Source organism: Labrus mixtus, chromosome 12 (genome assembly GCF_963584025.1).
Source record: "Labrus mixtus chromosome 12, fLabMix1.1, whole genome shotgun sequence".
Lineage (NCBI taxonomy): Eukaryota > Metazoa > Chordata > Actinopteri > Labriformes > Labridae > Labrus > Labrus mixtus.
In genome coordinates, this window is record NC_083623.1 from 10,084,761 (window position 1) to 10,101,109 (window position 16,349).

A 16,349-nucleotide genomic window follows, 5' to 3' on the forward strand; every position below is an offset into this window, starting at 1 on the left:
TTTCCATTGTTTGATACTATATACTTAATACATTTTGTACATTTACTCCCCTTTTCCTTCCAAGTGCTACAGTTAGAAAATACTTGGCTGATTATTGTTTTCTATACAGAACATATGAAGGGCATATAAAATGGGCACATTATGATAGAATAGTGTATCAAGTAGTGGCTCATATTATGCTCCACCCAGGAAACTACACCATTATAATAGTGCTTCCACATTATTTCATAAATCAGGAAAACTGTAACATGCATGGGCATGACAAGGGCAATTTCCAACATTTGATTCATTCAGTACATTTAGTTCATATTTCAATATTTTCAGTTCTGCAAGCTTAAGCACCATAATGTAATTTTTAATATAATGTTTTATTTCTACTTATATATAACTTAAATATCTAAATACTTATATCAATGCCTCTGATTAAACATAGCCATTACACACCTGGAAAGCTACATTCATGTATTTTGAAGGGTGACTGTGTATATTTGAGTATTTTACTATTTTTCACAAATGTCATGCTGGCTCGATTTCTGTATAACTCTCTTTGTTTAATGATGAAAGAGAGCCTAAGATGCTCAGCTATTTGTGTACCTGCTAAATTTAGACTCGAGGATGAGTATAAAAGGACTCATGGGCATATGACAAGGTCGTATTAAGATTTTTGTGTTTCTTTTCTATATTCCATTGTTTAAATTGAGTCAGTATGCAGTTTCTTTCACGAGTTACCATACATGTGTGACTTTGAGGAAAATAATAAGCAACTATTAACAGTATTACACCATGGAGAAATATCCATTGTGATTTAAATGTTACCTTCATGAAAACATTATAATAATTATATGTTCTTATGCTTTAAAAAATGCAATAAGCATGCCAATACATTTGGTTATCAAACCCCTATATCGAATAATAATTAAAATATTCACAGAGCTGTATGCAGTACAAACTGTCTTTATTGAATGACACACATTGTTTTTTAAATAGTACAAGACACAAAGGTCACAGCTGAGTCAGAACTGGGAGTTCACTGTGAAATAAACAATTACAAATTTGAAAAACAGAGTAGAGAGACGCATAATGCTACAGAGCATTTATTAACACAGCTTTGTGTTTTAGATGGAATAGTTTAACAGCTGGTTTACACATCAGGTACATTCACCACAAACACTGTTAGCAATGGTCACTTAGTTGGATTTAGCAACAAATGGTATAGGAATGTCAATCTCCATCTGTCTATCACCTACTCTGACAAATGGCTCAACATTTTTGCTTTTTTCCTTAAGAGTTCTGATGACATTGTTTTGGAATGCATTAATACGTTTTACCATTAAGTCAATCCAGGACTGGATATCAGCCTGAAGCTGTTCTGTAGACATGTCAGCCATGATACTCTGGAGTTTAGCTTTCACAGCTTCAACATATTCCATCACAATTCTGCGGGCCTCTTCTACCTGCTTTGCAACATCAGCCAGAACTTGAGAGTTGATGGCGTCAGTGTATACATCAGTCACAAAGGTGGAGAGCTTCTCTACATTCTGAGATTTAAGGGTCAGGAGAAACTTCTCACTTTGCTCAACAGTGAACTGAATGAATTCTGTGTATTTGTTAATGATGTCTTCCAGCTGGATATTTCCCAGTTTCCTAACAGTGACAATGACTTGGTCCTGAATATTCCTCAAAAATAAAGAAAGGTCATCAAGAATTTCCCTTCCGCTTACAATGTAGTTAGAGCCAGGGATGGTGAATTCAATGGCTTTGAAATAATCAAGGACTGTGGTAAACATGGTGGCAAAGTACTCTGGAATCTTTTCAACAGCCTCCTCAGATACATCAGCAACAAAGGCACTAAGTTTCTGGTATATGTCAAGCCCAGACAGCCTCTCTTCATACCCAGGGAACGTGAACTGTGTATCTCTCAGGAATTTAACAACAGCATCAAGAACCATTTCAACTCTCTTTTGGTACTTTTTCAGGATCATAATGCTTTTATCTGTGACAGTTGTCATAATACTGGAAGGATCTACAGTTGCAAGATTCTCAACAGCCCTGTTGAACACCACTTTACCCTGCTCTCTAGCCTGTTCAAAAGAACCCTCAAGGCTTCTAGCATGCCTGTAAATTGTGTTATATGTCCTGACAGCAGGATCGGACACCATTTCCATGACTGTGGGCACCTGTTTCTTCATTCTTAGCATCATCTCATATGGCATCTCCATATTCCAGGTGGTCTGAAGGTTCAGCTTCTCAGCGTTTACCACAGACATCTTCAGACCCAAGATATCAATGTCTGTTGTTGGCTCGGACTGTGGGCAACATGAAACAAAAGATAAATTACAAAAAAATAAATACTATTAACATTGTGATAACATTAAAAAGGTTATTAGTAACCAGTCAAGTTCACAAAAGTTTCTTACCGGGTAGCGACCATAGACCCTTGCTTTCACTTGGGCGGGACGCTTGGTCTGCATCTGGAGTGCAATGAGTCCTGCAGATGGAGTAGACATAGACACAACAAGGCCTTGATCTGGATTTCCAGTTACCTCTTGGTAGATTTCCATAGTCAGGGCAGGTAGATTGACCTTTGCTGAATTGGTGATGGAGGTATCCACAGTCTCATAACTTAAGATGATGGTGCTCTCATGGTTTCCCTCTAGCATTGCATGTTTTGCAGAAAGGGCAGATGCCATTCTTAGTCCGCCAACTACGTTAATGTTGGTGTTGCCCTCAATCTTTCCAGTCAGGAACTCAAATTCAGAAGATGAAGAAGCATCAAGTTTGATGATTATGCTGTCCTGGTTAAGAATACTGGCATCTGTTTTGAGTGTGATCATTGCTGTTTTCATGGCAAACTCATAAGTCAGATCACCCATCACAGGGATCCTGATGTTCTGGATTTCGGGGAAAGTGATCTTTGGAAGCGTAAGCTTGCTGAGGGCAGATGGAACATGAAGAGCAGGCATTGTGATGAGACTGAAGTCAGGCATAGGAATGGTGAAAGTTGAGACCTCGATATTCATCACTGGGACTTTGTAGGCAGGGACTGTGATGGTTTTTGGCAACTCAATGCTATATTTTTCGTATTCTGATCTTGCTTTGTCATAAGATGAAGCCAGAATGTCAGCAGCCTTGTCCTTGCCAATGAGTATGTTCTTGTGCAGAGTCTTGACATTGGTATTGATGACATTGATGACTGGAGCCATATTAATATCAATGGTGATCATCTCAGGGCTCTTCATGTACTTCACCTTGGAGTTCATGTCAAATGACTGCTCAGTTGTGATCAGGAGATTGCTCAGGCCAGTGTCTTCCCACAGGGAGAAGTCTTCCACTCTTGGTGTCTTGATACCAAAAATTGGTACAGTTATTTCAGGAATGGTGATTGGCTCCTTCAGAACATCAAGATTTGCTTCTCCATTAAGCTGGGAAAATATGTTAATTTCTCTATCACCGTTATCCATGCTGAAGTAATGGGAGTACTTGTACTGGTTGAATCTAGCCACACCTGTCCAGCTAGATTGTTGCACTTCAGAGTTCAGGGTAAAAGAGATGTCATTCTGGAGATCCACCTTTCCAGACAGTTTGAATGGAAGGGCAACCTTGGCATTTCCCTTGTTCTTAGTGTCAAGCGTAAGCTCAGTAGGTGTGACCAAAGCAAGCACAGAGCTTGAGAGAGTTCCCTCAACCTGTCCAGTGAGCTCTGCATTGTAAGAGGCAGTGAAATCCATTTTCATGTCTTCAACCTTAGCTTGGAACTTGACCTCTGCAACACTACCCTTCATGACAGGTGTTTCTGTCTCAAACTTGGCATCAATAATGACGTGGCGGAAAATGCAAATATCTGCCATCACATTCTGACTCATTTTGAAGTTGCTGCTGCCTGTTGCTCCTGTGAAGGTCACTTTAGTTGTGTGGAGATCCATGACCACTTCTACATCACTCTTGTGAGTTGCCTCATCTGAGAAATCCAGAACTGCGAATTGTCCGTCAGCCAGATTGTTAATAGTCAGGGTTGCAGTCCCTGCCTCAACCACAAAGACGGCTTTTTGATTCATTGATGTTTTACCAAAGCGGTTGATTTCATGTGTGTAGCTTGTCTCCGTGTTGGCAGACACTCCATTTTCCATGGCAAAGAATGCAGTATTTACAAGCTCTGCAACATAGAGCTCAGTATTAACCTTTGCAGTAGTTTCAGCAGAAGTTTGAGCTGAAAGGCCATAGAGATTCATTGTTGCTTTGTGGTCAAGAGCAAAACAAGACTGGTCAACTTTGATGTTCTCAGAAATGGAGAGGCGACTCATCTTGGGTGCAGCCAAATGAACACCTGCATCCACAGTGAAGTCAAGGACTCTCAAGGTAGAAGAAGCCTGGGAGTTGAGGTTCATTTTGAACTCAGGTGTGACTGATGTAGTTGTGGTGTTCTCCAGGGCAGCAGAGGTCCTGAGTGTGTAATGAGGTGAAGTAACGCTGAACTCTCCAGAGAGTTTTCCAAAACAGGGGATCTTGCTCATATCTAAAACCTTCTCTTTCAACTCCATTGTGAATGTGTCATAATCAAAGGATTTGATTTTCTGGACCATTCTTACAAAATAGTCACTCATATCATCGATCAGCTGTTTGAAGTCAATGGAATACAGTTCGTTGACAAGCTCCTGAAGAGGTACCATAACTCTTTTGAGCAAAGCCTTGATGTCAATGGACCTTACAGCAGTAAATACAGACTGGATCTTCTCCTTCACCTGATACTGCTTCATAATTTTGACAACCTCATCCATGATGGCCCCAATCATCTTCTCAACCTCATAGCTGGAGAGGATCTCTTCAATCTTGGCATATATCACATTGAACCTGTTAGCAATGTTATACTTGTTGGTCCAGGCCATGATAGTGTCCTTTACTGTTTTCAACACATTCACAACCTGTTCAGTTGGCAACTTGGCTGTCAGATTGGTCAAAATGTTTTCAATTGAGGTGAGAAACTTTTTCAGGTCTTGGACAAAGAGGTTGAAGTCAAAGTTGTCAATGACCTCCTTCAGTTCTGACATTTTGTTCTGGAACTTTGTGCTGATCTCATACTTGATGTTGATATCTTTCAGCATCTCAATGCTTTGGTCCATCAGGTTAATCATTGTGGTCTTCATGTTTTCAATAAAGGCAGGCAGATGCTCAATGAATGGGATCTGGAGGAAGTGGCTTTCACTATTTTTGTCATATTTCACAAATCCAGAGATTGCATAATTTTCACTTGCCTCACTGAAGAGAGGGGTTGAGGCTTCTCCTTTCATCTCAATACCCAATTTCTCTGCGTTGTTATAGGCACTCATTTCTTGATCAAAAGTGTGCTCGTTCACTTTAGATGTAACCTTCAGTGTGACACTTTGCTCTTGGAAGCTTAGCATGCTGTTGAACTTGTTGTCCATGTTGGTCTTAATAGTTGGTCTGCCTTCCAGTTCATGGGTTGTTGAGGCTCTGCATTCAAATGAATGTGTGAACAGCATGGGTTCTGCTTTCAGGAGGAATTTGCTGTACAGGTCGCCACTCTGCTGTCCATACAGATACACTGCGCCATCTGAGTTGAGAATTGCATCAATGTTCAGAGTGAAAGGTTCAGCAACAGCTTTTACTGTGCTTTCCAGGCGGAGAGCTGGTGAGTTGAAGTTGGCCACATTGTTAAATTTCGTGGTCAGACCAGCAACCTCCATATCAGTGATATGTGTCATGTGAGTGCCCAGGAGTTTACCATTGGTTTTGCTCTTGGCAGAGAGGACCGCATCAACAAACTTGACTTCATATATGTGTTTGAGTTCTTCCTTGGAAAAGACTCCCATCATTGTTCCAGACAGCTCAAAGTTGTAAGGCTGGGCCTTGAACTGGGCTTCATTCACAAAGTTAACCTCCATGATCTTCAGGTCATTTTTCACCATAACTGTGGCAGTAAAACGTTCCATGTTAACTGTGATCTCATGCATGTAGGTGTTTCTGTTGTCAAGGACGTTGTCAGTCTTGGAGTTGAGGGTGAAGGATCTCAGAGAAAGAGACAGTGAGTGAGTATTTTCAGTCCTCATCTCGTGGAGAGATCCAACAATGTTGTTGGAGAGAATCAGGCCATCTTCATTCAGTCTGAGGGTCACTGTGTTTCTGGTGTTCATGTCAAAGAGGTTACCCTTAAGGATGCCATTGAAATTCACTTCTGTACTTGCCATCTTTCCCTCAACACTGAGCTCAGCTGTGTTATCTTTAATAGCTGCCTTAGTGGTGAGAGACATGGTGGCACCATTAGGGTCAACTCCACCATGGAAAACATTCTCAAAGGTCATTGGGCTGTGCTGAGCAGTAGTTGTACAGCTGGTGGTCAGGCCATTCATGTTCAGGGCCAGGGTTGCCTTGTGGGAGGCAAGGCTTGAAAAGAGCTTCAAGGAGGCATCAGCATTGATCTCCACACCAGAGGGGTTCATGGTACCAGTGAGCAAAGAGTAGGCACGGTTCTCTGTGTCTTCAGCTTGATTTTCTATCCTGAGGCCTGCCTGTCCTTCAGAAGCAGAGAATTCGATCTGGCTACGAAGCATTTGGTCATTAGCCTTGGTCACAGAGTCAGCCTGGGCAGTCAGTTTGATGTCCTTGTAGCTCAGGCTCATTTTGGTGGTGTGCTTGATGGGGTCACTGTTCATGTTGGTGTTGGACTCAATCAGAAGCTCCTCATTTGCATATGATGCCTTCACTTTGTTCACAACCTTCAGGATTTCAGAGTTCACACGCAGTGTACTCTCCAATCTTGCTTCTTTCTTTAATGGCTCAACAGAGAAGGTGTGGAGATAGGTGGTGCTGGCCGTCATGGGTCCAACAGTCACACTTCCATCTGTGTTGATATCTCCAGAGAGCATGTCGTTGGCTAGGACGACCTGGGTGGTGATAGTCAGAGAAGTGTCCAGACCCACAGGGGATACAGCGTACACATTGTACCTTCCTGTTGTCAACACGGTGTCTGTGACAGCAATGGTTTCCAGCACACTAAGGCCAGTGTTCATGAGCATGTGGTTTAGGGAACCATCAATGGTCATTTTCATAGTTTTCTCTGCAGTGTCAGTGATTGTTGTAGCTCCTATAAAATAGAAAAAACAGTAAAATATGAATTAGTTACAATTTTCTACTGTTTATCTTGAGTTAAATAACAATTGAAATGAAAAGAACAGAGATTAAATTACCCTCTGTTGAAAAGCTGAGAAGTTTGATAGGACTGTCAGCCATGATGCTGAACTTGGCCACATAGTTAGGAGACTCGACAGTGTTGTTTCCAGCAGACACAGTTGCCTCCCAGTTGTAATAGTTGGTGCTGACCTTGGAGGTCACTTCCACCATTCCCATCAGAGGTAGGGTGAGATCATATTCAGAGGGGATGGTGAAAATGGGGATCCTGATCTCCTTTGAGGCAACATTCATGCCCAACTGAGGCATAGAAATTTCTGGGGAGGTGACCACTGGAGGAATCATTAGCTCCTCGGATGATTTGCCACCAAGAGGCAGAGGGAAAGTGATGGTCAGACGGTCCTTGTTGAACTTGTATTTCAATGTGCTTTCACTGGTGAAAGGACAAATAAAGAAAAATTGTTCAATTTAACTGGTTAGTAAATATTATTGTACTTGTCTTCAAATTTAATCAGGATCAGTTGCAATTTTAACAAAATCCATATAACTATATGTGGTGGTTTACTTACAGGTTCATGAATATGTTTTCAGGCATGGAAGGCATTTCCACATTTTCCATTTTGTTCCTCAGAGTCTCAACATAGGGGACATCAGTTGTGATCTTGTCCATCCAGATATTGCTGGCCTGTTGATCAAATATCAAATTTTTTATGTTACAGGTTGGAAGGACTAAGTCAACTTAGCTAAAATGGTCAAAATTACATTATCTTTACCTCAACTGCCTTGTTGAAGATATGACGCAGTTTCATGTCAGTCTTGACAACCTGCTGGTCCATAACATCCTCCACAAACTGCACGAGCCAGGCCTGGAGGGCTTCAGTGTAAGGTACCAGGATCTTAGTATCAGCATTCATGTTAGACATCAGCTGAACCTCAGCCTGCTCCTCACCTGAGATGAAAAGCATTCAGAATTTTATCATTTAATTTGAAACCGGACTTTTGAGAAATCATGAGTTCCTGAAATGATTAATCTTTGAAGTCTGTTATCACCATGGTTTACAGACTTACCATATTTGAATGTGACTGCCTGGATGGAGGAGGTCTCTGGGAGCTTCACCTCACTTTTGATCTCCATGGTGAGTCCATCAGAATTGCTCATGGTAGCAGTGAGAGCAGCATCGGTATTAAGTGAGGGGACCAAGAGCTGAACCTGCAGCATGCCATCAGTCATGGCCTGAAGCCTTTAAATTATAAAAAAACAACAAAAACAATATAAACTTTTGGAAGAAAATTCAGAAAAACTGTTTACATGAGTACCTCCTTTTAGATAAGATATTACATTTATTTTATTGTTTGACTTAAGTTTATGGCCTGGCTGACTTACTTGGCACGGCCAATCAGAGAGATCTGTGGCACATTCTTGTTGGAGATCTCAAGTGTAATGGATTTGCCTTTGGCACTGCTGTCAGTCATGCCAACCTTAACACCAGCCTCAACATCAAAGTCAGGGATCTGGACTTCGGTGGTGAAGACATTCCTGTTATAGTTGTATTTCATGGTGGCTGTAGCCTCTGTAGGCTGAGCACCTAAGGACAATAAGTAAAAAGGAAAGAAGGAAGGAAGTACAATGTTATTTTTCATGTTTGAAACCCCCAAAAATTAATAAGGAGGTTTTGTTATTAATGAATTATAACTCATTTATTTTTTAGATGTTTTTTCCAAATAAGAAGTTCATACCCTCAGCTCTCAAAGCGAATTTCAAAGAGTCAACCTTCTGGAGACCATCCTCTCCTTCACTGAGGTGTTCATAGACGATGGTGGCTGTGTATTCAGAGACCTCTTCAGAGGGCTTGATCAGCAGAGCAAACCTTTGGAGACAAGTTGAAGTCTGATGAGTTTTCAAATTAATCTTTACTGATATAGCATCATGAATTAAGAAAACATCAAAACTTGACCTACATTTAGCATACAATATTATATATACACACTTAATGGCATGTCATTACATGTAAAGATACTAATCCAACGTATTATACCACCTCGGAAAGTAAAGTAGTGGATTTTATATGGTAGCAGAGCCAATAACTTGAGGGGATGTATACCAATGTTTAGACATGAATTATATTTCAATTCAGATTATTTTTCCAAATGAAACTAAGCAAACTGCTGTAACTATACACAGGTGAAACAAAACTAAAAAACACACTTTTCTTGGGGCTTAAAAACATTATAATCATTCATTATGTTGCCATCATTGACACAGAATTGTAAAAAATAATACATTTTTAAATCTTTGCAGAATGACTTACTTGGTCTCTCCATTCAGGGGGAAGAAAGGAACGTCAGTCTTGCCACGAGTGTCAGCACGGCTTGCTTCTGTGCAGTATTTAACTCCAAAGAGAGTGTCACAGCTGATTTCACCCTCATTGGATGGGATCACTGGAGCAAAACCACCGCCCACAATCTGCACCTTATTGCTATGACAGAGAAAACAAACAGCAAAATTGGTTTTCTATATCTGAAAACGGAACATACACATTTTCTTTTCTTTTGTAGACATTGAAAATGTAATTATCACTAAACCTTATCTACAACTGTCTTACAAAGGCATAACACAAAACTAGGCAATACATATGCAATTTAAATACTACAACAAACAACTATTAAATTTACTAAATATGAAATATCAGGGTGTTTTTTTTTTTTTTTTGTTACCTGATGGTGAAGAGCTTTGTGGTGCCCTGTGGGGCGGGGATTGTAAGCTTGACCTGGCTCCCCTCCATGGTGATCTTGGCATTGAATGCACTCTCATGGTACATGTTGGTGTGCATCTCAACAGCGGATACAACAAATTCAGGCACGTGGACTCCCATCTTAGTCACAAACTCAATTCCAATAGATGGCATGAACACCAGCTCATTCTGTGAAGCCAAGACAAATACAATCAAATGTTAAAGTGTGCAGAATCATGAAAAATATACTAGCACTTCTTCTCCATGCAACTTTAATCTCTTACAAAATAACGTTTATACTATTTATATGGAGCTTTTATAATGATCATAGATTTCAATAAAATATCATGATTTTTTTAGGAAGCACATTAACAACAGAGCTGTGCCATAATTTAAAAAAACTACAAAATATATATTTTTTTAACATTTACCATTTTACGGGCCATATGCAGTCCTCCCTTTGCACCAGGAGCGAATGTGCCAGACATAGCAAATGTCAGAGGCAAGCCAGATGCTGTTGGCATCATGAACTTGTTGTCCATGAAGATGTAATGGGCGAAGAGCTCATTGTCAGTGCTGGACATCAGCTTAGCCATGACCTGATAAAAAGAGTCAAAAGTCACTTTAAATGTTCAACCACTGTTGTTAAGAATAGAGCTGTTATTTGTTGGACAGGCTTTTTCATACATTTACAACATGCAAACAGAACAGTACCTTGGTAGGGAGGATCCTCATGAAGATATCTGCATACATAATTGCATTCTCAGCAATAAACTTCAGTTCGTTGCCCTTGATGTAGCCAAGCTCAGCTCCCATGATCCTCAGGTAGGCCATGGCCTCTGGGGACTCCTGACTCTGCAGATCCTTAACCAGCTTGTTGAAGTTTCGTGCAACCTCTCTCATAAGATTCTCAGGAACCTTTGGAGAAAAAAAAAAGTTGTATTAGCTGTGATGGTATCAGTGGAAATAACGTAACTCAGATTACTATTTTTTAACAGAAGTAATTATACATCAAATATACCTTATTTCCTTCTGTTTCCATTGGACCAAACCCTTTCCTCAGAAGTTCTCTGACCTGTGGTGGCATATTGTCATCAGCCCAGTACAGAGCCTTGGACACGGTGTCAGGGACGAACCCATTCTTTCCAAACAAAGCGTCAATGGTTGGCTCAAAGCCCTTTCCTTCCATGCCAATCTGTTGGTAAAACATGGTTAGTTTAGAGTGTCTGAGTGTGAATCTAGGCCAAACACATATTCACTTTTCCATTGTTATAAATAGAAGACCTTTGCTTGAGTTTCTAATAAGTGTAAACAAGACAAAAAAAATATTGCATACCTCCAAAACATCCATGCTAAAACCAAAAGCGTTCAGTGTAGTCTCAAGCAATGCCTCCCTTGGGATCTGGCTGCTAGGATCAAAGACGATGTTTCCCTGAATGCCGCTCAGCTTGTAGTTGCGAGACTTTGTGCTGTATTCACCGTGTGCAATGACCTCAGTGTCCTCCAGGGCATCCACTATCTTCCTACCAAGCCTGGAGGAACAATAACATTTGACAAAATCAGCAAAATATACATGCACTTAGATTGTTAAATCAGCAGAATGGGTAACCATTTAATCAAGACTGAAGTTGGCTGTCAGTTGAAAAGGGCTCTGTTCTTACTTCTGGGTCTCTGGGTCGGTGGAGGTAATGATGTTGTAGATGTGGGAGGTCACGAAGGACTTGATCTGCACGTTCTGCTCCTGCTTAAGCAGCTTCTTTACCATCTCAATGTCGCTGTCCTGAGGATTCCTCATCACAGTCAGGTAAGCTGCCAGGCGTTTCTGCACTGCACCTTTGGGGTACTGGCTGACTCTCTGGAGGTTAGCGCGAACCTGGAGAAAAAATAACAAATAAATACCGTTACTTGTTTGTCATTGTTTTTAGTGAAACTAAAATGTATAATCTAGGACACTAATCATTTGTAAACGGGGATGTTTGTTACCTCATCTGTCACAGTCATGCGTCTGAAAGCCTGGATGGCAGCCAGCTGCACAGACAGGGTGGTTGCAGGCTGTCTCATGCACTTCAGCAGGGTGGTCTTAATGGCTGGGTCAGCAGCCTCCATTGCATCTCCCATGTTTCCAACAACCTGGATGGAAAGAAAGACAATTTTAAAAAAGGTACCAGAAGTTGCCATAAAGATTTTTTACCTTTTTTTGTGTAAGTGGCTGAATTTCAGAGCTGGTAACGTACTCTCAAGGACAGGAAGGTCAGATCCTTCTCTCCAGGGCAGTCAGGGCCCAGAATGGTAGTCATATACTCAGAGACAGCAGTGATCTCAGGGGTGAGACCCTCAGCCTGGTACAGTCTAAGGAATAAATAAGTGATTAGTGATTTATATGGTATAAACACAATTGCCAGCTCCCAAATATGAAGATAGATGTACTTACTTCCTCACTGCATTGCTCAGGGCATACATGATGGGTTTGCTCTGCTTGTACTGAGCCATGGCCAGCATGTCCTTCACCATCAGTCGGGAGGGGTTGGGCAGCAGTCCAACGGCGTAGACGGCAGCATCAACCTCAAGGGCAGATTGGTCAAAGCTCCTGAGAACCTTCAGCAGCGCACTGGTGCACTCTGGGGTGCCGCACTGAGCCAGAGCCTGAAACGTCAGAGCCTCGGAGACAGCCATCATCTCAACGGCAGCAGATCCAACAACGTCAACGTTCAGGCCACGCATCTCAGACACCAGCTTGTTAAAGAGGGCGGCGCGCTCCTCGCCCTGATTGGTCTGAGACAGGGTGTTCAGCTGCTGCATGGTGACCAGGGCAGCATCGGTGGTCTGCACGGGGAGCTTGTCATCAACAACATCCATGGACAGGTATTTAAGGTTGTCCTCATCTGCACAGGAAGTGAAACACGAACAATTACAAAATGCAGAAAATGATGACAGATTTTGATATTTTACAGGCTTTTTTTTTTAACCTTACATGTTATTAAATATGCAAGGTTTACTCTTCACATTTTTTTTTATTAAAAAACTTGAACACTCACTGCGGTCAAAGATTCTGTCGTTGATCTTGGAGGTCTCCCTCAGAGTCACAGTCTGCTTCACCAGCGTGGAAATTCCATATTCATTCCTGTTTGCAAATAAATAGAGATAAACTGGTCATGATTGGAAAACGTACAACTCAGTTTGGATATGAAGACCAGTTAGGAAAATGCAATGAGCAAAACTCGCTAAAATGTTCACAAATATAGGAACAAACCTACACTACAAATTGTCATGTATTATCTAAAGTTTTGCCCTCTGCACATTGTAAAGACGAGTTTTTTGAAAGTGTAGAGAGATGGTAAATTTGCTTCTCTATCATATGTCAAATACTTTTTCTTTTTTTAAACCTACTGGGAGGACAGGGGCAGGAAGATGTGTTTCTCTGTGCAGATTCCACTGGTCATGTGCTTCTTCTGGTTGTCAAACTTGTAGTTGCAAGTCTGGGCGCTGTCAATCATCTTGGACAGAGGGAAGTTCTGTGGAAAGACAATCAAAAGCGAGGTTCTATTAGATTCTGCTTGAAAACAGATTTACAGGATGTCGGACAGAGAAAGCACAGCTCTTTATAGATAATATGCTATTTTAAAATAGTGTGTTTAAATGCATTATCCTCTCTTATCCTCTTAAAATTAGAGCTGTTCTCTTGAATTTTTTTCAAATCCAACACCCAATCTAACAACCCTTGGCTTGAGCTTGTGACGCTGCCAGTATTAGTCTCTCACCATGCCGGTGATGAGGGCCAAGGGGCTGGTGTGCTGCCTGCGAGCAAAGAACATGTCACATTTGGAAAGATCCCTGGTGACAGTCACATCGGTGGCGATGTCCTCTCTGGCGTTGACGGTGAAGTCGGTGGGGCAGACTCCATGCACGGTGGACTGAAAACAAAAAAAGGCATCATCAATAATTAATCTCACAGAGTTGCAAGAGACTGATGAGTAAACATGTTTTTGTCCTTTAGCAGCCTCCCTGAATTATCAATTGATCTGACAGATTGCCTCCCTGTTATGAGAGCAGGTGAGGTCATCGACAAGATAAAGTTATCTGGGACTTTGCCCTGCAGCTCAAGATAGGCATTCTGAGGACATGATGTTACAGGAGCATTTATCACCTGTGTCTGGGGCAGCTTATCAGCTCATTGTGCAACTTGTTTATCTTTGCATGATAATCAGATTCCACTTTGTGACTCTGGCCTGAATTGATAGGTAACAGCTGGAAATACTGACAAAACAAAAAACGAGGCAATAAAAAAACAGTCAGGGTAGCTACCATTTTCTTGTTCTTGTCCTCTTCCATGACTGGCACAATGAGGGAGGAGACGATTCCCCTCTTGATGTTCAGGATGTTGACGGGCTCATCGTCCTCAGGGTAGAGTTTGACCTGAAGCTCTCCCTCAACGGTGATCTTCAAGGGATTCCTGTTAACAGATAAATATTTAATATCTAGCAATGTATGCCTATTTTCTAACATTTGAGCGACATCTTTTTAAGGTTCAATATGAAGAAAAATGCTGAATCTGAATTGAATGCTCAAAACAAAACGAGGGGACTTACTTGGCCATGGCATCTCTGAAAGCCTCAGCTCCAGCAGCGGGACGGTACAGGGAGTTTCCTGCCTCATCCACATCAAAGATCTCGCTCAGAGAGCACTCTGTTGTGCGCAGGATGAAGCTACAGGTCTGGGGCACTTCCACCTCAACCTGTGTAGAAAATCAAGCATTTAAAAAAAACAACAACTTTTGTTTAAATTCCGGGTCATGGGACTGTTTTGTTTAATTGTTTGTTTGCAGTAACTGTTAGGGATGTAAAAACGTACTTTGCAGGAGAGTTTGGGGCCGCTCTTGTTGTCGCTGGCTCCATTCACGCCATTAAAGGTCTCAGCTTCGTAGTCGTACACAAATCGCCTGAAGTTCTTGAATCTTTTGGACACTGAAAATTTGTTTGAAACGTCAGTTAAAGCACTATTATGATTATTTTAAATACACTGCATACCTTTATAACAAAATCCTGTTTAAAAATGCAATCAAAAAAAATCTTCATCTCTAAGACATTCTACCAACAGAGTACACACAATGCAAACACATTTTAAAATTCCACCAGTAAGAGTAGGTAAGACCATTCATAAATGAATAAATGAATAAATAAATTGGGGTCATGCACCCAGACTAGCTCAGGCATGAGTCTGTAAAACAGGCACAAAGCTTGACATATAACTTTAATTACTGAAAATGTACAACCTAATACAAAATCAAACTTTTATGAAAGATTAGCTCATAAGAAGGACTTAAAGTGTGTTTTCTGTTGAGTATATCAAATTAAATCACATCTTATAAATGTCATAAAAAAGTGATTAAACAGTTTTAAGCTTGAAGAAGTTACTTACAAGAGCAAGCTGGAGATTGTTCCTCAACACTTCCCACATCTTGCTCTGTGAAAGGAAAAATAATAGTTTGCTTGACATTTTGAAAAGCCGAATAGTGTTCTAAAAACACCACACAATACGGTAACACTTAAATAACAGAATACAAAATTACAATATAATCAAACTACCAACATTTGTTTATCCTTTTTAGCTATAATTGTTCCATTTTTAGTTATTAAAAAAAAGAACATTTCTATTAAATTGACAAAGTACTAAGAATGCTCTTAAACATTAGTGCATTTCTAATTTGTCACATAAAACCAGTAACAACTTAAAGGAAAAAGTCCTCATTATAAATATCAAGCAACAGACAACCACTAACATTCATCAAATATTACCTATGTTTAAAATTGATTTGCTAAGTTAAAATAAAAACCAACAACAGTGTGACAATACTCACGGGCCAGTGCGTATGTGCCGAGCAGCAGCAAAAGGCAGACTTTGGTACCCCCCATGATGGGCTTTAAGTCAAGCTCCTTGAAGCTTTAAGGTAGGGAGAGTCTTCCTCTTTCAGTGAAGACTAATTCTTGTGGTTCACTCCTCTGGCTTTTATAAGCCTTACTGTATGTGATTACTTGCAAATGTGTTGCCCTGGTTCCAAAGTCTGAGCCGTCCTTGTGGCAGGCCAAAGGTTAAAACTTTTCAGAAACTAAGACATGTCTGTCAGCACGGGGTGGGGGAGGATTCTGTCTTTTTATCTTATACTCTTGTTTACACATTTGGTGTTGAATTCTTTAGACAATAGGACAATTCATGACTAAGAAATTAAAACAATTATGCTAATAATTTCTCGGTAAATAATGAAAATATCATCCGTCTTCAAAGAATAATCAGTTCAACGTTCATATATTGTGAATCATCAGCATCAACTGCTTGTTTGCAGTGCTCAAAGTGCAGTAAACAAATGTAGGCTTAGATATCAGATATGAATCAGCAAAGTCACAGGCTGCACTTTAATGTTTTAACTGTCATCTTATTTTTGTCAATTCAATTCAATTCAATTATTGTGCTTCACATTTT

At 40.6% G+C, this 16,349-nt stretch overlaps 1 pseudogene; it reads right to left on the reverse strand.

Annotated features, from left to right (window-relative positions):
• The window catches only part of LOC132985389 (apolipoprotein B-100-like), a 38,913-nt pseudogene extending 23,091 nt beyond the window's left edge, over positions 1 to 15,822 (reverse strand).
• Positions 15,823 to 16,349: the final 527 nt, after the last annotated feature.